Raw genomic sequence first — 25,933 nt, 5'->3', positions numbered from 1 at the left:
CCTACCTTCTCAAAATGTATTTCCTTGAAATGTAAATGAGTGACAGGCTTAATATACTCTTTGTTGGTGTTTAGATTTTAAGTAGGAGCAAAGTCTTCAGCCAAAGACATCTATCCAATGGGTGATATTCCAGGCACTTGGAGTTCATTTCTGATAATGGAGAACTAAGTCATTTGGGCCAATCTTCCCTCTGGGAATAGTGGAAAAGCTGGATGAACTATGGAAAACAACTGTTCTAAGGCTTAACAAATTTGTAAGACAATGACAATTTAGGGATCAAAGATCTGGGAGAAGAACAAAACCCAAATAGATGAGGCTAGGCTTTAAGGGCAGCTTTCCTCAAGAGATTTCTGCAGGAAGAAATTCAAAGGCTGAGAAGCCTGCTTTTATAATCTTATAGGGCTGGTGAGACAAGGACAAGAGGGTTCACCAAAGAGGGAGCTGTGTCAAACTCATCAGGTTTTGTGTTCAAACCCCAAAGGTGCACTCCATAGGAGGAAGGGTATATTGGAAGTAGATAGGTTTTTCAATCCTATTAAACCTTGATTGATTTATGGTAATCTGGAATTATGAACATCCCTAACCTAGATCCAGAAGCAAATTTAAAACTCCTTAACAGGAAGATGCTGTATTGCAGAGCCTTAAGTTTTCTCTACATTTTCCCACATAATATGAGGAAACAAATTTGTGACCACAAACTAAAAGAAACAAGAGACAAAGGAACTAGACCCACAGAGGATCCAGATACGGAGTTATGAGACCCTATGAGACTTTAAAATAACTATGCTTAATATTTTCAAGAAAATAAAAGGTGAGATGGAGAGTGAGAAAATACGACAGACAATATTTGAAAAGAGATAAGTGGTGTAGAATTTTCCAGTAGTGACAAAAACCTTCAAGCCAACAGATACACACTCCAAGCAGGATTGGTACAATGAAAACAAGATAATCAAGAGGAAAACAGACTAAAGATAATACATTCAATAAATCTGAAAGAATCCAGGGTGACATGGAGGGGAGAGAAGAAAAGAACACAGACCAGATAGAACCAGTAGACAGTAAACAGTAATATGGTAGTTTAAACTCAAATACATGAGTAATTACATTTGAAGTAAACATGCTAAAAATACTCCAATTTAAAGACAGATTGTCAGGCTAGATTTTAAAAACACCAAAACTCAATGACATGTTGCTTATCAGAGATCTATCTCGTAAAATGTATGTATACATTAAATATAAAAATATGGAATTTGAGACACTAAGGAGTTAAGTAAGGCAGGGTTTGGGACAGGAAACATTTAGTATGCCTGAAGTAGCTGCAACACAGAGCTGCTCTTCTACCTGTTGGACTGCATCTATAGCTTAATGGTGATTTATTAGAGCATTGGGGAACCTCTGACTGACCAGATGCTTTGCCCCAGATTGCACTGTGAGTGTTAGCAAGGAATATAGATTTAGGATTCCTCATCTTTTCATGATGACACAATTAAAAAAAATGTTTCTGAAGTCTTATGTCATTGGATATTAGGCAAGAATGGAGGTAGCCGTGGAAAGATGGGGGATTTCTCTCTTCTCAAAATCTCTGAAAACAATGGGGTGAGCTTTAAGCAGTTAGATTTGGGATTAGCCAGGGGAGTTAACCATATTTTTTAGGTTAAAAGGAACAGTGAATGTGTGGGTGTTTTGGTGATGAGTTTATTAGAAGAGTAGATGAGGAAGTGAGAAAGCACAGGAAATCATCTCAGTAGGAATAGGAAGAAGTAGGCCTATAGTCAGTGCCGCTTGGGGGTCCAAAAAGGGTCATCTAATTTTCTCCTTAGAATTATTTCTCCAGACTTTTTTTTTTTTTTCTCCAGACTTTTAAATATGTTTCGTCTTAACCCTTGCCATGGAGAGAATGCCTCTTATTGGAGGGTAGGGGAAGCAATTTCAATTGTTATGATTGCTGTTAATAATAGAAACTAGTTTTTAAGATTTACTTTTTTTAATTAAGATTTACTTCTATAAAGTAGTCATTACTGTGATATCATCAGCCATACAATTTGATATAATTCTTTATAATCGTTATAATAATTGTCCATGGTAGTATTATTAGCATGATAATTTTTATCCTAACAGGGTAGGATATCCCCCCTGATATCCCCCCTACACACTGCTGCTTGTTTTGTGTGCCTGGGGATAGAGGACATGAGAGGAAAGACAGCTTTGGTTTTAATAGAACTTCCTCTCTCTTCAGTTCCAGCTCATCTACGCTTCAGTTTTAATTAAGTTCTGCTTTCATGTCAGTGAATGCTCCATCTAGTTTATTAAAACCATAAGGTTAGTTCACTTGGGGATTCTTCTAAATTGCGGTTGCTGGTCTTGGAATCCAAGACAAAAGAAACATCCTATATCTTTATGTTCCTGGGAGGTAAGGCAACCCGCTACTTCTATACCTTCTTTCCACACCTCTAGTATTTACCACAGCCAGGCCTTCCTTGTAAGTTTGTTGAATTGAATCCAGAGACAGAGTATCTGAAAGAAGGAATCTTTGGACACAACATTAATTTCATCCATCCCGTTAAGTCTTATCCCATATTTTTAAGGCACTAATGCACCATTTGAAGGAAACCTTCAGAAAATCTTACGAGGTAAAAAGATTATTTTAGTAATTTAAATAAATCCTTCACTCCTTCTTCCAATACATAATTTGTACACAGACTTTGGGTTGAAATTTTAGAATTTCATAAATTGGCTTTCCCTAAAGTGGGGAGCACTTTTAACTTGAAATGTTTTCCAAAAGATGTTCTTTCCTTCAGGTCATTTACTTATTATATTTATCAGTATTTTGACAAAACACTAAACATTTTGAAATTAGATGAAAAATAGAAGGTGTGTTGCTCTTTTTTTTTCCATGTTAGATACTGAGATCCAATAAAGAGAATAAAATTCTTTTTTTTTTTTTTTTTTGGGTAAGAGAGCACATGAGCTGGAGGAAGAGGACAAGAGTGAGAGAATCAAGAGCCAAGATCAAGAGTTGGCACCTAATGAGCCACCCAGGTGCCCCCAAAACAATTTTTTAAATATTTTATTTATTTAGGAGAGAAAGTGAGACAGCCCAAGCAGAGAGAGCAGCAGAGGAAGAGGGAGAAGCAGGCTCCACGCTGAGCAGGGAGCCTGATATGGGGCTTAATCCCAGGATCCCGGGATCATGACCTGAGCCAAAGACAGATGCTTCATCAGCTGAGCCACCCAGATGCCCCCAAATTATTCTTCATAATCAGTGAGGGTAAACTAGTTGATGTATGTTATTTACATTGGACCCAACATGATTTCCTAATTGAGCTATAATATCACTTTTCCAAAGCCATCTGTAAATGAGAGGAAAGAAAGCCACATTAAATCGAATCTTAGTCTCTCCAAGCCTGCTCTGATGGTCTTTCTGGTCTTTCTGGGATTGTGGGTTACTACTCACTCAGGTGTCACAGCATGGACTAGGTACAGCCATGTCCCTTTGTATAGTTCCACTCAAGACTTGCCACCAAATCTGATTAAGTCAGTTTCTTGTCTTCATTATCATCTTCAAACTGGATCTTCCTTTCTTCCTGGGATAGATGATCTATTAAAACACTAGTTAGATTCAATAAACACTTATGAGGTTTCTGTCATGCAAATAATGGTGCCTATAGATGGGAAAGTGCAGCATGATTAAGACTTGGTAGTTTCCTTTATTGAACCATTGAATTTCCTGTATGTGAAAATGAAGGAAAAAGATTTAAGCTTTTTAAAGGATACTTTAGCAAAAGGATCCCTTTATTCATATTTTGTGGCTTTCTAGTGAGAAAACAGTGATAGTTTCAAGCTGGCTGTATCCCACAAGCCAAAAAAGGAATGATTTCATCACATCACTAGAGGGTAATTCCTCCCAGGGCTGTCTGTCACATGTACTCTTTTGCTAGAATAGCCAGAGCTGTCAGGTGGGGGGTGGGGGTGTGTGTGGGGGAGATGACTTTGAAAAAACAAGATGACTCTAATGGTCACCAGTAGGGTCAAGCCAAGTCAGATGGGGAAGCAAAACTCTGGAACTGTGAGGTTTAAGATGGTGAATTTTTGAGAAGATCTCCCACTGGAAAAGATGATTGTGATTTCTGAGCCAATATTGGGAAGAAAGTCCAGCATACTTTGAGTAGGATTGAATTTGAGTTCTTGCTCTACTGCTTAAGAATTCTGGGGACCTTGCAACACCTGGGTGGCTCAGTGGTTGAGCACCTGCCTTTGGCTCAGGGCATGATTCCAGGGTCCTGAGATCAAGTTCTGCATCAGGATCCTGCCGGGAGCTTGCCTGCTTCTTCCTCTGCCTGTGTCTCTGCCTCTGTCTCTGTGTTTATCATGAATAAATAAATAAAATCTTAAAAAAAAAAAAAATTCTGGGGGCCTTAATCTCTTCCCCTGTGAAATTGGAGTAATGAATGCCTAAGGATTATTGGAAGTTAAGAATAGTATATGTAAAGTGCCTAGCATAAAAATAGCCTCAAATAATGTGGATGATAACAGTGGCAACTATTGATAATATTAGCTTTAAAATGCTGAAGCAGCTGACATCAGGACATCTGATTCCCATGGATTTATGCTTGTTCTTTCCTGGAATTAAACTGGACTTTCCCACGGGCACAATTTACTGTTTATCACAAAGAACCTCATTTTGCTTTCCTTTCCCCAATTCTTCATGACTTATTCACACCAAATTTATGAATCCCAATGCTATCTTTGGAAAATAACCAATTCCACAACCTTAGAGGTTGAAAGTTTATTCAATTAACAAATATTTATTGAGGTCCTACTATGTGCTAAGTGCCGGTAATTCAGTAATAAATAACAAATGTAACTTGGTTTTTGCTCTTAGGGCACTTATAGCCTGGTAGTAACCCTCTGGATATGAGACTAATCATCCAAGTGAATATAAAAATACAACCATAATAATTGCTATAAAGGGACCACATGTTGCTATGAAAGTTAATATAGTTTGGGAATGGGAGCTGGGATCTAGGGAAGGGAAAGTTATAAATTAGTGGGTATTTTCAAAGTTACAGCAGAATTCCTGACATGAGTTACTAATAGGAAAGGCAAAGCGTATTCACTAAACACTATTCCCTTGACAACTGCTTGTGATGTCACCTGATGTTTTAATTCCTAAGCAGACTTCTCTCAGTAAAACCTCTAAATGTTAAGAATTATTCACTAGTCCACTACCAACATATATAACTCTCCCCTATTTTATGGAGAATCAGAGGACAGACTCCTATTACTCTTATTTCTAGGTTCTAACCTATAAAGTGCATGACCTGCAGAAGATGGTTCTGCTGTTTTCATTAAGGGAAATCCTAACAGTTCTATCATATTGTATCCACGATGCTTGCTGGCTTTTAACTGGGTTAGCTTGGGAAAACTAGCAAATTAACCTTGATTTCTTCAGCTTTAGTAACCCTATCACGAATATTTAGCATTGGGAATTGTTTCAAAAGGCTTAGTGCTCTGACTCCTTCACTTATTATCAACACAGTTTCTGATTTTGATGGACTGGCCTTTGTGTACTTTCTAGTTTATGAAAGCTATTTTTCCCCTAGCACTTGGGATATATTTTTATGCACAAGTGTGGCTCCTTCAAGAGCCTCCTGCAAAAAAAAAATAATAATAATAAAAAGGAAATAAACATTTTTTGGCTTCTTTTAAACCCATAACATTTTCAGACCCCAGGGCATGAAGGGAAAAACTAAGCTGCTTCAAGCTAGCAGGCAACCCATTCAACCCTGGTGGTAGAGATTTTGCTTTGTTCAGCATTGCATCATAGCATCTTGAAGAATGTCTGTTCTTGTAGGCACCCAAATAATTGAATGATTAGCAAGCTCCAAATTTGATGTGATCATAGGCTCATTGGCAAGTTTCACCTCTTTCCTTTGGAATTGTGAAGACCTCAAAATATGGCACAGAAATTTGCACTTTTCTGTCTCAGCTGTGTTGTATTTTCTTCTACCTATTCACTGTTGATTTCATGTGTGAATCATGTCAGACTTTCCATTGTTGTTGGCTGCTTTATCAACTCCCTATTTCCTCATTACCCTCCAGTTTCTCAAATTGAGCTGAAACTGGGCAACATTTCAGACTGGTTTTACTGAGGTAGAGGGCTTAGAGAGTATGGCTCATAAATACTATATTGTGAGCTAAGGAGAGTGAGGTAGGAAAATGCATAATCAGGGTGCTGCTGGCTGGAGAAAACTACTCAGTGCCTTTGAAGACAGCTCTAGTTAAGGTTCAAGAGCAGCCACTGCTAGCATAATTACTATCAATGAAAGTGGCAACACCCGTGGTGAGTTCCCAGAATAGCTGAGATTCTAATTGATAACACACAGAGAACACAAGCAAATCAGAAAGGACAAAAGGCTATTAATTTTGAGTATAAACTACATGAAATGAAAATGAAGACAAGGAAAATGTGTTTTAACAGAAAGAAAGGACTCTGTGCTCAGAATCGGCTTCTTCCTTTTATGGGTAATTTATTATATTTTAGTATTGCACTAAGTGTTTTACATGCATTATCTCATGTGATCCTTTAGCAGTGCTATGGCCAAGGATTGTTGGGTCTCCATTTATTTAATTTATAAGGAAATTGAGGCTAAGAAATCTTAGGTTAGTGGACAATGGGAACAGTCAACCTGACTAAAAAAAAAAAAATCCAAATTTTAGCCACTTTGCCATTCTGGGTACCTTATCTGGGTCACAGCTACAGTAGTATTTGATCACAGCTTACCTTGATCACAGCTATAGTAGTACTTTTCTTTCAGTTATTTCTTGTTGCTCATTGAGGATGATGTAGTTGTATATATTTTTGGTTCTTTTGAATTCATAGTTACCTTTGGACTTAGCCTAAAACTGGGTACTTGGGCAGAAGAAGTACAAGGGCATTTTTACTAGTTAACTTTGACTACCTTTCTCTTAATAATTTTGGGTAGAGAACATAGCACTCAACTCAGAGGAAGGAGAACTGAGTTTGAATGTAAACAGAGGTACTAAGATGTAACCTATGAAAATATCTTGAATGGTGCCTGGTACATAATAAGACCAGGAGAAGGTGAAGTAGTGATAGCAACAGGAAGGAAGAGAAACTGGAACATATGTCCAAAGATGTAGGACTCCATTAGGTAGGAGTCCATCAACCTTCTCGGTCACCCCTTTACCTTTGTCCTCTGCAACTTCTGCTTCAAGTTAGTCATAAAGACAATTGAAACATGAATTTCTCTCCCCATCTAATAAAGATTCACAGTGAACTTTAATTTTGAACCAAACTCCAAATGAAGGTAGTGGTCTATGGAGCAAAGTTCCAGGTTTGTAATCTGCTCCTCTTCCCTGATAGGGGAACGCTCAAGAGAAAGAGTGAAAAGAGGACAGAGTGGGGGACTGAGGGCACCCGAAGAGAGTAGAAGTTTTGCTGACTTTGGCAAGATCAGTCCTAAATGGATCCTGTGCTTCGAGGGCAGAGGGAGATGGGAAGCATTTTCTGGAAGTTTTCAATGCCATCAAGTGTCTGAGGCTCTTTCCTGGGTATTTGGGAAACCATGAAAATGCTCACCTTATTTTTCAAATATCTATTAGGTTATAATGAGCTAGTTTAAATATGGAAACAAAGATTATAAACTTGTGTCTGACTCCAAAGTCAAAGCTATTATGGACTCCCTTCTGTTCCACTCAGCCTCCCTCCTTGCTTTCTAGATGCTGAGCTGAAAAGCTCAAGCTACATACTAGCCACGGGGCAGAGGGACAGTATTGTTAACAGTGCCACATGTGATAGTAAATTCTTCAAATTTCTCAGTATGCTTGGGGTCTTGCCATAATAAAATGTTCTGGTTAACTGAAAGGTACTAGCTGCCCACAGATGGACTGCCAATTTTTGAAAAATACCACAATTAAACTTAATTCAATTTTTTTCTTTGACGATAGAGCTTGAAGATCATGCAATTAGTGTTTCTGTCATCATTAGGAATATAAATACTCATATCAAAAAAGAATCGTGGAAGTAGTGGCTCATGGAGAAATGTATACTAAGGGAATACTTATACTAAGAAATGTCAATGAACTAGTATTTACTCTCTGAGTGTAGCTAACATTGGGGAGATTCTGCTGGTGGCAAAGGATGTGATGCTCTAGAGGGGGTGGGCAGAGGAAGGCTGTGAATTGTTGCCATCATTGAAACAGTGCCTCCTTGAACTGATTTGTAAACTAACAACATTGACTTCAGCCATCTTATGTTTCTGGGTACTGTGATGAGTTACAAAAATCCACTGTCACTTTACAGTGCTCTTCTAATGTATACACTTTAGTTGTATGGCAAACACTGATTCAAAGGCCTGGTTTTGAGTCTGTGTTGGTGCTGGCTTCTTTAAGGGAACAGTCAAATTTTCATTATGGCTATGATGAATTAAAATCTAATTGAATTTCACAGGCATTTAATAGTGTGTCTAATGTGGGCAAGGATCTATAGTAGGTGATGGAAAGTACAGAGATAAGGGTTGGTGCTTGGTAATCCAGGTTTCCTGGTTCCATGAAGCTCTTAGCAGATTATATTATAGACAGATGTGAACAAGTTCCTGACTGTGAAATGTTGACTTTCTCTCTGTCTTAATTCACATCCCCCCCAAAGCAGTCCCTGCTGGGAGTAGTTTATGTGGGAAGAGATCTCAGGAAATACAGCTGAGGAGATGGGGAAAGGAGAAAAGCCAAAAAAAAAAAAAAAAAAAAGGATGTTGATGAGCAGGTCCCAGTTTGGACAGGTGGGGGTGAATCCCACTGGAGGTCTCTGAAGTACTCTGTGGTACACATGCCAGAATTGTTCTACCTGAGGATGGGGAGTTTAGATATTTACTGAGTTCCATTTCCCATCAGTTAGGGATTGGCCCTGAGGTCAGCAACCCCACAGCACTTCAGGTGCATGACGCCGAGCAAGTGCTCCGGGTGTTTGAGAAAGCTTTTTGACAGAGAAGCAGAAGGAAATAGGAGCTGTGGCAGGCTGGAAACCATTTGTTGGTGAACTCACCTCAGCCTAGGAGAGTGCTATTTATTATAGCAGTTACATGAGTTCACCACAGAAAGTTTGGAAAATAAAGAACATTTCATATCCACTTCTCAGAAATAACTACTGTCATCATTCTATTGGACTTTCTGTGAAAATTTTTTTTCCTACTGTGTGTGTATTCCATATGTGTATATGGCAGGGTTTTCCTTTGTTTTATTTGAGACTTTGTTTTTCTTACCTTTTCCCCATCTTCAAGGAACTCAATCCCTAATATTTACCTCAGAGTTTGGAAGAATTGAAAGTAGACAGTATGAGGTTAAGACATCTTCTTGTCTTTTGTAAAGACCTAAAAATGTTGTGGAGATTATTTTGGATATTCTGGAGGAAAAGACAGGGCACCAAGGAACCCCTGGGTCTTAGTTTGGGCTACTATAATTGAATACATAGACCAGGTGGTTCATAAACAACAGAAATATCCTAGTTTTGGAGGCTGAAAGTCTAAAATCAGGGTGCCAGCATGGCTGAGTTCTGGTGAGGGCCTCTCTTGATATGCAGGCTGCCAACCTCTAGACTACTCCTATAACAGAGAGTTGTCTGGGGTCTCTTTTATAAAGGCACTTATAAAATTCCATTTCTTGAGTGCAAATCCCACTCATGAGAGTTCTGTCCTCATGATCTATTTACCTCCCAAAGACTCTGCCTCCAGATACCATCATTTTCAGGGGTAAGATTTACCATATGAATTTGGGAGAGGCACAGACATCCTGTCTATAGCATCTTGACAGTAGCAAGGGAAAAGGAGATTCAACCCAAGATTGGAGGGATGCTACAGGCCTGAAATTCTTAGATGCATCAGACCTCTCCCCAGTCTATGGCTATGCCTGGGTAAATGACCAGAGTAGAAAGACTGACCTGGGGCACAGTGGCTCTCAGCCTGACCAGTGCTCCCAGGACCCCACAAGAAACAGATCTGCCTTTCTTAAAGTCTCAAATCTGTTGGGCAGTGGTATATGGCGATGGGAGTGAGTGAGTAATGCAGGCCATGAGTGATGACCTTGGGGCTCCCTGGTGCTTGGCTCTACATAATGCTCTAAGACTTTGCCAAAACCTTGAGGAGGGGGACTCCCAGAAATGATTGATATGAATTATATCACCACCCCTGTGGATGTGGGATTATAATTGACTTTAGTTTGAATAAGAAATACAACTAAGGAAGGATTTAAATTTTAGATTTTCTACTTTTCCTGGGAGATTATTTTCTTGTGGCCTCCATGGCTTCTGTCTCCCAAGTCCAGGCTACGGCCTCTGATACAGCTCACAGTGACCCAGACGTGTAACTCTTTAATCACTTTCCACCAGGAAATAAAAATTACTTATTCTGCATCATCTAATCGACTTTATTAAAGACTGGGGGTCAGGGAGAGATCACATTATGTGGAGTCTCATGCCATTTCTCCAACTATCTTTTTTTCATTCTATGTCTCCCCTTTCCTCTGGTAGCAAGAATGAGATGCTGTGGCTGCCCTGCCTCTTTAGGCTGGTGTTTGTTCCTATTTGGTCTGTTTGATTAGTTATTAAATATATTGTCTTTTCTTTTTAAATATTTATTTATTTATTATTTATTTATTATTTTATTTTATTTTATTTTATTTTATTTTATTTTATTTTATTTTTTTATTTCAGAGTGAGAGAGAGCATGCACGAGTGGGAGGGGGAGAAAACCTCAAGGAGACTCCGAACTGAGCCTACCTGATCTCATGACCATGAGGTCAAGACCTGAGCCAAAACCAAGAGTCAGATACTTAACCAACTGTGCCACCCAGGCTCCATATTGTCTGTTCTTGATCATCCTTCTAAGAAGCAAAACAAATTTCTCTTTTGCATTTTATTGTGTTACTAATGACATTTTGGAGCTTAATCATGCCCTTGAGAGTTTCCTATTCATTCACATAGTTCTTAATATAGGAAATAGTTCTAGATATAGATAGTGCCCTTCTTAAAAAGCATTCTGTTGATTAAAGTTATATTTATCCTATATAAAACAGCCTCTTTAAGAATTTTCAAATTAAATGATTGAGAACATTATGGCAGAAACACAAAATTCCATTTCATTTTTCTCTTGGGCACTCAGGAAGATGTTCCCTGGCTCCCCTTGTACTTAGGATGTAGCTATGTGATTAGTCTGAGCTCTGAGCCATGAGCAAAGATGATACATGTCACTTCCAGGTGGAGTATTTATGAGGCAGTGTGCCACTCTCCAGCTCTCTCTGCTGCAGCACCTGTGGAGGCTATGTGCTGAGATAGTAGAGCTGCAAAATGGAAGCAACCTGGGACCGGAGGTCCTCCTTCTGGAGAATTGCTTGACTGAATTAGACTTTGTGATTCAATTGAGAAATTAGTTGTTATCTCAGGTTACTAAGATTTAGGGTTATCTTGTAATAGCATATCCTAAAGTAATTGTTAAGCCTAAATCATAATTGATATGACCAACTCTGGAATCAGCCTTACTAGACTCCATTCCATGCCCTACCGCTTTCTAGCTGTTTGACCTTACAAGTTAACCTTATGAAGCTTCAGTTTCTTCATTCTTCTGTAACAGTACCTAATGTATAGAATTGCCAGGAGACAACCAATATGAGGTGCTTTAATATACTATCTGGCACATGATAAAAAATGTTGAAAAAGCAATAGCTTTTTGATGACAATTATGCATAAGGATGATTAAAACCTAAAACAAAATTGTTAGTATAAGCATGTAAGTACTCCCAAGCAATTTTAATGTCCATGTTTTTTTTTATATTTAGAACCAATTATTCATCATAAGAAATAGCATTAGGAAAATTATTGGTTGAGTCAATATGTGTTTACTGAGGTCAGTAATAAAATGTTTGAGCCTGAGTTTTTCACATTTGTTGCCACAGAATTGCACATAGCACTCTCATTTTGATCTTCTACAACTCACACAATTTTGTATCTTTATCATTTCTGAGCCAAGCCTGTTTTTGCTCCTTTTTTCCCCTCTCTAAATCTGGTTTGTTTTCACCATGTCCTCTTTCCATGAAGAGATAGCCTGTTTTGCCTTTTTTATGTCAGTGCACATGGCAGTACATTCCTGACTGTCCATCTCCCTTTTTATGTTGGTGGTAGGGGTGATCAAGAGGGTTGGGGAGGGACCAGAGAAGATGCTCCATGGTTTAACGCTTGGGGAGGCTGGAAATTAGGCAGCAACCATGGTGAGGTAAAGGAGATGATGAGCTAGGTTTGTGTCTGTCATGTGTGAGACATGTGCACTCTGGGGGTTGGGATTTCAGGAACATCAGCACAGAGCAGTTTTGTCACTGGAGTTTGTGGTGGTCCATTAGGATGGAGATAGTCCATGGCCTTTAAGAAATAACTTGAATTTTGGAGAGATTTCTCCTGTAATTAGGAATTAACTCATTTCAGAAGCTAAAAACAAAAGGATTAAGAGAGAACACAAAAAGATTCCTTAAGGTATGGAAGAAGGAACAGGAACCAATTAAGAGGATAGAGGGAGGACCATTGTAAGAAGACATTGCTCTGAAAGCTAAGGAGGGAAGAGTTCATGTCTGGCACACAGGCACTAAATAATTATTACAATAAATGGAAGGGCATTCAACCGTACTAAATGGTACAGGCTAATTTAGGAAGAATGCAGCCAGTCTCTCTCCTGGCTCTGGTTTGCATCCCTTTGTGCTCATTTAATTTTATTTCTTGTTTGGTTTGGTGTTTCCCCCCAACTTAGTTCTAATTTATTTTACCTTGCTGCATTAACCCGTTTTGGAACAAAGTAAGATATTTATAAAAATATTTGTCCCCGGGATCCCTGGGTGGTGCAGCGGTTTAGCGCCTGCCTTTGGCCCAGGGCGCGATCCTGGAGACCTGGGATCGAGTCCCACGTCGGGCTCCCGGTGCGTGGAGCCTGCTCCTCCCTCTGCCTGTGTCTCTGCCTCTCTCTCTCTCTCTCTCTCTGTGACTATCATAAATAAATAAAAGAAAATTAAAAAAAAATATTTGTCCCCCAAGTAATTCTAAGTGAGCAAGATTTGAAAAAAATAAAGAAAATATCTACTACTATTCTAACCTCACCAAGAGATTTCTACTGAAAATGACATTATTATAGAGCTCTGAGTAAGCACATTGTCATAAGGATTATACCCCAGATGCATCTAGATAGCGGTCATCATTATAAAAATAGATGTTCATTCATATAATATTTCCATATAACTTCTATTCCAATGAATGAATATAGTACTATTACATATAAGGGTCTATATTTAATACCATGTTAAGAAAAGATGAGTGTGGATGACGTTATATACACACATATATATTTATATATATAGAGAAAGATGAAGTTAATAAATCTACATACAGAGTATTTCTGGGAGGATCAAGATGTGGCTGTTTATCCATACCTTGAAAATTTTCTTTCCTAGATATTGAAGAAGTTAGGATTTTTATTTCAGCTACTGCCAGTCCCAAAACTTTCTTAACTCTCCACCCCCACAAGCTGCCTCTCCTGCCTTTCTTTTGATTTAAAATCAAAGACCCTGACTCCAGCCAGCGGAGTCTACAGACTTAGTCATTTCCACCCCTTGCTGCACACAGGTGGCAGCTCCAGGGGGGCAGTGGCTAAAGGCTGCGGAAAGTGCAGCTCTCCTGCTGGAGGCTGCTGGCTATCTACCTCCAGCTAGAGGCACGGGGCATTTTGCTGCCAGAGGCCAGTTTCTCTTTCTGAAGGCTTTTCTGCTTCTTTGGCAGCAAGACTCAGAAGTTGGGTGAATTGGTAGTGGGCCATGGGGCGGGATGGAAGGGAGTGGGACTCTCACAGAACCTCTTAAGCATGAGGCTGTTCTTTTGACTTGGCTATTCCCATTTATATCTCATATAAACAGCAAAAAAGATGGGCTGGAGAGATCAAACTAGGAAGTGCATATTCCTTTGGTAGCAGATACTTCATCTCTATCCCATGTTTTCAGAGTACTGTTGACAGATATTAGCTTAAATAAATGTTTCTAATTCAACATATGAGTCAATAGTAATGCAAACAGACATGGCTGATAAGTGCAGGAGATAAGGTGAAATTAAAGGTATTTTGCGAATCTTCAAGATATGTATATACTCTCATTTCATGTTTTTCCCATTTTAGGGTGGGTAAAAACAGATAACATATAGGAAAAGCACCCAAAATGAAAGAAACTTGTGTGAATTATTGCTAGTGCCACACCGTTCACACGTCATAAACTTGGATTCCTTAGGTCTTGCTTTTTACGATCTTTCTGTATTTTAGCATTTAGAGCTGACACTTATGTACCACACATACAGTTTCATTCACATTTAACACTAGATAAGAATTTCTTTTTAAAAACCAAAATTATAAGTAAATATTGTATATTACTGAATGATTTAAGCTCTGAGTTTCAGAGTTCTTTAGTATTGGAGCTTTGAATGCGGTAACTGAGCAATCCCTGTTGCTATTTAATTTATGAAAATTCCTTAGTGTTGGCAATGATTTACCAGTTATTTCATCTTTTTTGTACCTAGTAATCAGTGTTTAGCTTTCACATAGTATCTTTGGAACTAATAAACCAATGTCAGTACCTTGATGGGTGGGCTGTTTCACTTTTAATATATGTAGTTAATTATAGTAGCCTAATTGAAAACCAATAATTGCCATATTGCTTAATTTGGCAAGTGGTTCTCTTATTACCTCTTATCGGAAGTGTATCTTCTCCAGATCATTTCAACTGAATTTTTTTTTTCCTGACCTCTGGATCTTTTGCTGGCTGATATCACACCTGTCATTTTATGTTGAGTCTACATTTTTTCAAGCTTTTAGTTTATTTTTATTTAAATAAAAGATATTAAGTTTAGAATTTTCATGAGTAAGCAGTCTTATATATCAATGTGAAGTAAGAGAGAGATGAATTGGAATCTCCCTGTGGTGCCTAGGATGGTTTTGGAATCCCAAAGAATTTGAGTGATATAACTGCTCCTTTTGTCTATACCTTCCAGGATTTTTGAATATTTTTTCTTCCACTGCACTTTTAAATTATTCTGCACCTGGTAATCTCTCTGAATTCTGAGAACAGTTGATTATATGTGATTATCTGAGATAATCCAAGTAGTTAATCTTGTGGATATATTGAATGTAATTTTGTGATTAAATTTTAATTGCTGTATCTAGAGTTGTGGGAATTCTCAGTATTTCTGCACAAATAATGTCACCAACACAAAGAATGTTAGGAAATACCCAGGTTCTCCTGCTTCACCATTTCTCAACAAATCCATTTTCTTTCATTTGTGTTGGCAGTAGGTCATACTAGTCTCAGAAATAATGCATAGAACCAGTCCAATTCTTTTTATTTTATTTTTTACTGGAGTTCAATTTGCCAACATATAGCATAACACCCAGTGCTCATCCTGCCAAGTGCCCCCCTCAGTGCCAATCACCCAGTCATCCCAACCCCCCATCCACCTCCCCTTCCACTACCCCTTGTTCGTTTCCCAGAGTTAGGTGTCTCTCATGTTTTGTCACCCTCACTGATATTTTCACTCATTTTCTCTCCTTTCCCTTTATTCCCTTTCACTAATTTTTATATTCCCCAAATGAATGAACCAGTCCAATATTAAGTGACCTATACTCCTCTTCCTTTGTCTTCATCCCCATCTCAACTCAACTTTGTGTGTGTGTGTGTGTGTGTGTGTGTGTGTGTGTTTCTTTTCAAATTTTTGTTTTAAGTTTTAGTTAACATATAGTGTGATGCTGGTTTCAGGAGTAGAATTTACTGATTCATTACTTACATATAACACCCACTGCTCATCATAACATGTGCCTTCCAACTCAACTTTTTATTGGAATAGGGGAGAATATCAAATGTTGTTTCTTATGTGTTTTGACTCCTGAGCTAAAAAGGCTTCATAAAAAATATAACAGGTTTCTGATTGCAAGCAAACTATCTTGACAAAAGGATGCTTGCCATCAGGTTGCTAGGAGGGAGTCCTTGATGTAATAGCTGTCTCATGATCCAAAACTGGCCAATGGACAGCAAACCAAGGGAGTCCTGGAGGTGGAATAGCCAGATACCCAATTGGGGTCACATTGCAATGCCACTTTGGCCCAAGTGCCACTGCTCTTCCATCATTTCTCATCAATTTTACATCTAAATGTCTTTCTGTCTTGGTTGTAGTTGCTCAAGATTCTGGGTCCCAGGAGCCAAGTATCCAATGGACTGATCATAGATCTGATGAGTTTCCATAGGTGCTGGTACAGGCAGGTGTTAGAAATTACCCTTCCAAAAGGCCCCACAGAGAGATGGAGTGCTGATTGGAAGGGATGTAGATAATATGCTAGACAACCACAAAGAAGTTAATAAATATCCGATAATCTTTAGAATCAAAAGTCTAGCAAATAGTACTTGAGGAAAAGCCTAAATTGTACCACACTGAGTATTACAGCTAGCTGCCCAGTGGAGATTCCTTCTCAGGGGCTGACCCAAACTCAGAGCTGAACCCAAATTGCAGTTGAGGAAGGTGGAGAGGAATCTTGACCAACCCACATGTGCAGGGTATCAAGTTCCTGCTCACCCTTTTGAGTCATGCATCAGCTGGTCCTTCGTAGAACCAAGAGCCCCTTGCTCTGTTTCAAAGCCTTACTGCCTCCTCTGCAAGGACACACTATGAGGTCTGGTTTCCTACTATCCTAACTCTCTTGCTTCATATTATTATCTCAGGCATCCTCCCAAAGACGATCCAATCTGCACATCTGTGCTTTCTAGTAGAAGGAGATTAAGGGACATGTCAGAATTCTTAAATGTTGGAAATATGGAAATCTAGTTAACTCAGATTTCCTATTAGGAAATATAAATTTGCCCCCTTTCAGCTAGGATTCCCTAATCTTTGACAAGGGGCACATGGGTGGCTCAGTTGAGTAAGTGTCCAACTCATGGTGAGATCAGGCCCTGCCTTGGGCTCCCTGCTCAATGAGGAGCCTGCTTGAAATTCTCTCTTTCCCTCTGCCCCTCCCCCTGCTTGCACCCGTGCTCAGTGTCTCAAGTAAATAAATCTTTAAAAAAAATCTTTGATGTAAACACTTTAAAAATACTTTTTTTTTTTCATTTCTACCAATCTTGTCTTTGTGCCTACACATTATACTCATCAGCCTTAAGATCAGCCATCTGGCACCTCATGTCTCAGTTGGCTAGAAAAACTGAACAATGTATGGCATTGTTCCATGTAATAAAAATGAGTAATTTATTACTTAAAATTCAAATAATTTAATATGCTTTCTAAGAAATTTTCTGGTTTAGACAATTATGAAGGAAAATCGAAGGAGGAAAAACCACAAATAGGAAATGTTTCTGACCTAAAAAGGAGAATAAAAGTTGAGCTTATTTTGAGTAGATCTCTCTAATGATGAGTCAGAAAATGGGAGAAGGGCTTTTGATCTTCCAGTCAGTTCTAGTCACTGTAGCATTATCTCAGATTCTGAGACTGCATGGCATTATTTTCATTCCTTAAGGCTTCCAGAGCACGATTCTACTCCTTTGCTTCTCTGAGGCACTGAATTTTGGTTCCAGCATCCTCTAATCTGTCTGTCTTTGCTATTATCTATTGGCCATCTAGTTTCTCCTCTTCATTGAGTTTTTAATTCTGACTGTGGTTTCTCTCTGCTCCCAAAGTTCAGTCCTTATCCAGGGTGATTTTCAGGCTCTGTGGATGACCCATCCAACACCTTGATCTGTTTTTTTTCTCTCCAAGGACCTCTACCTCCTTTAAGTTTCACCCTTGCACACCTATAGTCTGTGCCAAACCTGTTTCAAAGTCATAATTTAGACTCATCATGACATTTTTTATTCTATTATATTAGGACTTCTCATTCATTGTCCCCTCTACTCTTTGCCTTTCCCAATACTCTTTTCCAGCTTCTGTGCAATATTCTATCATTTCAACTACTCTCTTCTTATAATTTAACCTCCCATGTCTTGTGCTCATTACACCCTCTTGGAGAAACCCCCAAATCCTAGATGAACCACTCCTTTTTCTTTTCTTTTCTTTTCTCTTTTCTTTTCTTTTCTTTTCTTTTCTCCCCTCCCCTCCCCTCCCCTCCCCTCCCCTCCCCTCCCCTCTCCTCCCCTCTCCTCCCCTCTCCTCCCCTCTCCTCTCTCTCCTCTCCTCTCCTCTCCTCTCCTCCCCTCCCCTCCCCTCCCCTCCCCTCCCCTTCCCTTCCCTTTCTTTTTTCTTTTCTTTTCTTTTCTTTTCTTTTCTTTTTTTTCTTTCTTTTAGATTTTATTTATTCATGAGAGACACAGAAAGAGAGGCAGAGAACATAGGCAGAGGGAGAAGCAGGCTCCCCTCAGGGAGCGATGTGGGACTCTATCCCAAGACCCTGGGATCACGCCCTGACCCAAAGGCAGACAGACACTCAACCACTGAGCCACCCAGGCATCCCCACCCACTTTTTCATGTACTTGTATCTGCTCTCTTGGGTATTTCTTGAGAAAATGATTGGCACCGCTATGAATTTATGGTCATCATCTTAATCTGAGTGTATGATACTAACCAGAATATTCTTTGAAAACTGCAAGTCTGATTATATTCCTCCTTCTATTTTTGTAGTTTAATAGCCTTCAACGACATATATTTGCTCCTAAAATTAAATCTAAAACTTAAGCAACCTTTGCCTACTTTTCCTATCTCAGTGCCCCCTTGCTCCCATTTAGCCACTTGGCTACCTACTGGGTATCTTTTAGTTTTCCTGTCTCTAGGTGTTTAAATATGCTCTTTCCTACAACACTCTTCACCATCCTCTTCTACTTTGCTAATTCCTATTAATTCTTCATGCTCGGTACTACTCACCCCTTCTTCAGATAAACTTGATCTGACCTCCAGGCAACTTTTGCCATTATATGCTTCCATAGCACTCTCTGCTGCCAATTTCATAGTACTTTTCAAATCTTTAAAAATGATGCTATATTCCATGCTAGCATCAAATCTGGGACTCTTACTCACTGTAGTTTCTCTAGCATTTATAATAGAAATCTTTGCTGAGTGAAAGGATGGATGTGTGGATGGATGGTTGGACAGATGAATGAAATACCAATATGAATAATTCATGCCATCCCACTCTATTAATATAGTTGACTTTTATATTACTTTTGTTGTTTCTCCATCTTTCTTTTCAGTTTCTGAATTCTCATTTTGCCAGTCTATGAAGTGTGAGATAAGCTGAGACAGACAAAGGAATTGGAGATGTGATGTCTGTTTTTATGTTAGTAACCAGGATTGCTTTAATTCCTTGCAAGTCTTCTGAGACATGTTCTTCTGACCTTGGACATAATCAGATCTGAAATACCTTTGAGTCTGTCCAGTGATTCTTAATGCAAAGCACCTTCTATCTCTTTGTATGTGGTTGGCAAACTAAGGGTGAGTTTTTGAAAAGTATACTTGATAAATCCATCCATTTCAATTGTGGTTTAGATTAAATCATTTCCTGAGGGTTTCATTTTTACTGCTGGTTTCATTGGCAATTGGCAAATTTGTCCTTATATTAAACTATGTAAAAACAGTTCTAAAGGAATTGGCTCCAGAGGCCATTTTAATATTTTTCATATGAGAGACCATTATTGGCCACATTTAACAAATTATTGGCCAACATCTCTACTTAATGTACATCTCCAATGTTACCTTTGGAGCATTTTAAAGAAAAGAAAGCTGAAAAATCTCTTAAGTATGATATATAGATTTCCTTTTAGCCTCTTGGAAATGACAGTGAAAAAGAAATTGGACAGAGAAACAGAAAAAGTGTGGGAGGATAAAGGCATTATTTTTCTTTGTATTTTTATTAGTTGGCCAAATATCTTAACCTGACATTCTAAACCCTCCTTCAAAATGATTATGGAAGTTTAACCATAGATGAGTTTTCAGGAAAAATTGGGGCAGTGGGGGGACTGATCAATATTACCTTGAGGCATCAGGCTAAAATATAGAAATTTAGAGGCTGGGAATCAGTTATGTGATGTGACTTCAGGGGAATCATCTATGAACAGATTTCTCCCCCAAAATACCACCATCACGAACCTATTACAGTACTAGGAATTTTGCCAATAGTTATTCATTCCTCCAGGATTAAGGGATTATATACTTAGCAGTCTTCTTTAAAAATGCAGAGTTTTTTCCTATGATGTCTTAGAAGTGTGCACAAATGTGCATGCACACCCCACTTCCCAGTTATGGACTTGGAATTAGTTAATCAAATAGCTATCTTTATGGGAAGGAAACACCTACAAGTGTTTCCTGATAGGTGAGACCAGCATATAACAGTTCTTTAGATGGAAGCAAAAGAGAAGTTTTCTCTGTTAATAATAACTTATTGGAAGGACACTGGTGTGCAGCATTAGAGGAAGAGGCAGCCAATCAGGCCTTAAGGACAAAAATCAGAGTAAGTCTGGGAACTTAGGCAAGATGATACCTCCTTATGCCTCAGATTCCTCACTTGGGGACTTTGGAGACAAATATAGTGCTAACTTTGTGAAGTTGCTAGTAGGATAAAAGGAGTTAATACTCATGAAGTTCTTAGAACAGGGGCTCACATATAGTAAGCACTCAATAAAAGTGATCTCTTAGTCTGGATGCAGAAAGTCTCAGGGGCCGCCAATGGAAAGACTGGCTAATGGAGAGATGGCATGGGCCAGGAGAGATGGTGGAGGAGGTGATAAGAAAGAATTAGATTCTGGAACACCACAGGTAGAATGCCAACAGTATTTGCTAATGGGTTAAACATGAAGTATGAGCAAAAGAAGAATAAGAATGATGTCATGGTTTTGGACCACAGCAAATGGAAAGTTGATGGTTGTCACCTATTGAAATGTAGGTGATTGGGACAAAGAGGCTGTCTTTAGATATATTAAATTTCAGATGCTTATTGAGACTTCTCAGAACAGTTATCAAGGTCAACAGGATACAGAAGTCTGATGTTCACTAGAGAGGTCCAGGCTTGAGGTCCAGAATATATATAGAAGCTGAAATAATTCTTTACTAACTACTTGCAAGGGTCTAGTTGTTATTAATGAATTTTGTCTGACATTACTGATTCTTTATTCTCCACCCCCTCCTCCCCCCAGCCAAAGATTTAACTGGTTGGTTTCTTTGTCTAATGAAATGGTCTAGACTTTTATTGGAGAGGTTTCTGGGACTTTGATGGAGCTATCAGTTGTACCTTTGCTGGAGTCTTTCATTAGCATTTCCTGTTGGATGTGGTAGATAAAGGTGGTACCCAGAGGATCCTACTGTTTGGATGTGTCTTATGCAATTTTGTAGAGGAAAGCTTGGCAAAATAGGGCCATAGGAAGTACCTTGGGGGCAACAAGTACTGGGAGTGGGGAAAGGATGAAGACAACAAGAAGGGAATGTTCTAAAGACAGGTTTTTTTCTGCCCTCCTGATCACTGCTCAGTGTCTTCAGGGAACTGAAACAGTCTCATATTACACTCAGTATTCTTTCTCTCTCCCCAGCCCTTGTACTCAGTGGGAGACACGGCCGAGGGATCACAAGAAGACCTGTCTCAGTCCCCTTCCACTTCAGCACACAAGGTCAAAGCATGTCGTGCATTTCTCTTCTGCTATTAATCTTCATTACCCAAACAGTCATTAAATGAAACTCAGCCCACGTTTTTTTTTCCTGTTCAGTTTTTATTACCACCACCTGACTAATTATTAAAAAGCAAGCAAGCATCAATTAGATCCAGACACATACATGACAATTACACTGGGGAGACACGACAGGGTTGAACAACACATCCCCCTGGAGTGCATAATAATCTGGCAGAGACCAGAGCTCTATGTATAAGCAACAAATGCATCTAATTGACTTCCTGGGAAGCGAGGTCCTCATGTCAAAACATCTGGGTACAATTTTCTGGGCATTTAAACAGCTCTGACTCCAGAGAGACATGGAGTATGCCCTGGGCTGCATCTAGGCTGGATTTACACAACCCCCTAGCACCTTATCCTTGGTTCTTGCACCACATATGCCTTTTTCTTTAGCTCTTGGTCCAGTTCACCTGTTATAGTTTGAAGTGATAGACTTTTCTTCCTATATTTCATCAGCCAATCCTGTACCACACTGAATTTCTGGCCATTCCATGGACAGGAAAGGAGGGTCAGTAGGCACCTTACACATGTTCTTTCCCCCCTTGTTTTGCTAAAAATGTGCACTCATTCTTCAACTCCTGGTCTAAATGTCACTGAATTAATGTAGTTTTTACTGATTGCCCCCAAGCATTTAGCTGCCTCCCATCTTCTTTTTTTTAACTTATTTATTTATTCATGAGAGACACAGAGAGAGAGAGAGAAAGAGAGACACACACACAGGTGGAGGGAGAAGCAGGCTCCATGCAGGGAGCCTGATGCAGGACTCAATCCTGGGACTTCAGGATCATGCCCTGGGCCAAAGGCAGGCGCTAAACCCCTGAGCCACCCAGGGATCACCCCAGCTGTCTTCTACTTTCTATCTCTGAACTAATACTTACCAAATTTGTGCTGTAATTTAACTACTCAGCATCTGTCTTTTCAACCAACTTGTAAGCCACTTGAGTTTAGGGAATATGTGGTTCTGGTTTTGTAATCTAAGATCCCAGTACACGAGCCATTCAGTGAATTCTGTAGCATTAATTAACTAGCTTTCGCTAGGTTAACTAAAATAATTATGTTAGAAAATGTGGCTGAAATAAGTTTTTACTCAATAGTTTGTATTGTTTTCCTGTCAATGGCTTACTAAGAAATATTGGTAGGTTTCCTATCGTCCTCATATTTGCACTTGTGATACATGATAGAGGAATGGTTCTCTGCATGATCAGAGGAACATTAGAATCACCTGGGGGCTTGATGGGCACACAGATTCCTGAGCCCTACTTCAAATTAGAATCAAATCCTTAGAAAGTGGGAACTGGGAGTCTGGATATTCAAGAAAATTCCTTCAGTGAGTCTTATGGACCTATAAGTTTGAAAGCCACCAGAATAAAAGAGAGTGGGAGATAAGATATTCCTTCATAAATGCAGCCAGGATGCACTATGACATAAAACCATCAGAGGCCAGAAATTGAAGTGAAAAACCATATTCCATTCTGTGACAGAAGAAAAATATCCCTTTTATCCCCAGCCTTTCTTGTCTGCATTCTCATTCCCCACCACTTCAACTCTGATGCTGTGCATATATCCTCAGGTCTATGTGCTTCATAAAATTTTTCATGAATGCCCCTAAAGAAAGAAAATGAAGTTATACTTCTGGGATTCTGGAGGTGGAAGGGTAACCCAAAGAGGCCTCTAAGAAAAAACATTTCTGTAAAGACTGGTTTTATCTCGCATATTCATGTTGCCTGTACATCTACTCCATAATGTACATATTTGTTTTAAAATAAAAATGTTTTAAAGCATTATTGAATAAAATTTAAGCTTCAGGAGGTTGTACCTCTTTGCCCTTTTCCATAACTGCAGAGTTACTTTTTTCTCTGATTGATAAGGCATCAACTTTTAAAATATCAATGGATAAGGATTCTGGTAAGAGGAAAATAGTTATAAAACTAATGTAACTATAGGAATGTTTGGGTGGTTCAGTCGGTTAAGTGTTCAACTCTTTTTTTTGGGGGGGGCGTACAGTATACTTTATTGATAATACATGACAAGGTAGGGCTCCCCAAGCCTCCCCCCCTTCCTCGGGGTCTGGGATGTAAATTGGAGGTCAGGAGATTCTTGGTGTGTTGGGGGATTAAGTTGGGGCAGGGACTCCCCAGCAGCTGAGGGCCTCTCTCTTCCTCTTGTTCTTGCTGGGGCTGGTGATCCAGGAGGCTCCTACTCCTTGGAGGCCATGTGGACCATGAGGTCTACCACCCAGTTGCTGTAGCCGAATTTATTGTCATACCAGGAAATGAGCTTGATGAAGTGGTCACTGAGGGCAATGCCAGCCCTGGTGTCGAAGGTGGAAGAGTGGGTGTCACTGTTGAAGTCACAGGAGACAACCTGGTCCTCAGTGTAGCCCAGGATGCCCTTGAGGGGGCCCTCCGATGCCTGCTTCACTACCTTCTTGATGTTGTCATATTTGGCAGCTTTCTCCAGGTGGCAGGTCAGATCCACAACTGACACATTGGAGGTAGGGACACAGAAGGCCATGCCAGTGAGCTTCCCGTTCAGCTCAGGGATGACCTTGCCCACAGCCTTGGCGGTGCCAGTGGAAGCAGGGATGAAGTTCTGGGCAGCCCCTCGGCTGTCACGCCACAGCTTCCCAGAGGGGATGTCTATGGTCTTCTGAGTGGCATGATGCCATGGATGGTGGTCATGAGGCCCTCCACAGTACCGAAGTGCTCATGGATGACTTTGGCTAGAGGAGCCAAGCAGTTGGTGGTGCAGGAGGCATCGCTGACAATCTTGAGGGAGTTGTCATACTTCTTGTGGTTCACGCCTATCACAAACATGGGGGCATCAGCAGAAGGAGCAGAGATGATGACCCTCTTGGCCCTGCTCTTCAAGTGAGCCCCAGCCTTCTCCATGGTGGTGAAGACCCCAGTGGACTCCATAACATACTCAGCATCAGCATCACCCCATTTGATGTTGGCGGGACCTCGCTCCTGGAAGATGGAGATGGACTTCCCATTGATGACAAGTTTCCTGTTCTCAGCCTTGACCGTGCCGTGGAATTTGCCGTGGGTAGAATCATACTGGAACATGTACACCATGTAGTTGAGATAAATGAAGGGGTCCTTGATGGCGACAATATCCACTTTGCCAGAGTTAAAAGCAGCCCTGGTGACCAGGCACCCAATACCGCCAAATCTGTTCACTCTGACCTTCACCATCGTATCTTGGGGACACGGTTGGCACTGCACCAGAAGATGCGGCTGTCTGTCGAACGGGGAGGAGCAGAGAGCCAAGTGTCCAACTCTTGATTTTGGCTCAGGTTATGATCTCAGGGTTTTGAGATCAACCCCCATGTTAGGCTCTACACTCAGTGGGGAGTCTACTTGAGATTCTTTCCCTCTTCATCTACCCATCCCCCCGATCATATGCTCACTTGAACATGCACACACACATTATCCCTCTCTCTCCTAAAATAAATCTGAAAAAAAGTTAAGTATAAATAGAAAGCAAAATCCATATAACATAAAATGACCAGACATGCTGATCTTTGCTAAACAATAATATATCAAAAAAGAGCCAATACTTAATGGAGAATCAGATTTATTAAAATATACTGTTCATTTAGCACTATTCACAATAGCCAGGAGGTAAAAGCAACCCAAATGTTCATCAGCAGATGAATGGATAACTCTGTGTTATACTTACAACAGAATATTATTCAACCTAAAAGAGGAAGAAAATCCTCACATGCCACAACATGGATGATCTTGAGGACATTATGCTAAGTGAAATAAGTGTGTCACAAAATATCTGGTTACTCTATGATTCATTTATATAAGGTAACTAAAATAGGCAAATTCATAGAAATAAAGTAGAATTTTTATTACCAGGGACTGGGAGTTGTTTAATAGGTCTAGTTTCAGTTTTGCAAGATAAAGTTCTGGAGATCTGTTTCACACAATGTGGATATATTTTACCAGTACTGAACTGAGCACTTAAAATGGTTAAGATGGTAAATTTTGGTTTAACCACAAAAAAGAGTGTGTGTGTATAAATTCACTTAAAACGACAACCCTGTGAGGATAGACAGTATTAAACCACTTTAAAGGTGTGGAAATTAGATTCAAAGAAATAGTGATTTGTCCAGTACCCATCTATGTTAATAGCAGAATAAGGATTTGAACTCAGTCACCTAACTCCAAAGCCAGTGCCCCTCCTAGTCATCTTGCTCCACAAGAGT

General features: G+C 39.6%; 1 pseudogene; it reads right to left on the bottom strand.

Moving 5' to 3' along the window:
* Positions 1 to 23,861: 23,861 nt before the first annotated feature.
* Positions 23,862 to 24,911, bottom strand: LOC121491467 (annotated as a pseudogene).
* Between the last annotated feature and the right edge of the window lie 1,022 nt (positions 24,912 to 25,933).

Source organism: Vulpes lagopus, chromosome 5 (genome assembly GCF_018345385.1).
Source record: "Vulpes lagopus strain Blue_001 chromosome 5, ASM1834538v1, whole genome shotgun sequence".
Taxonomy (NCBI): domain Eukaryota; kingdom Metazoa; phylum Chordata; class Mammalia; order Carnivora; family Canidae; genus Vulpes; species Vulpes lagopus.
This window is presented reverse-complemented; position numbering and strand designations above follow the sequence as displayed.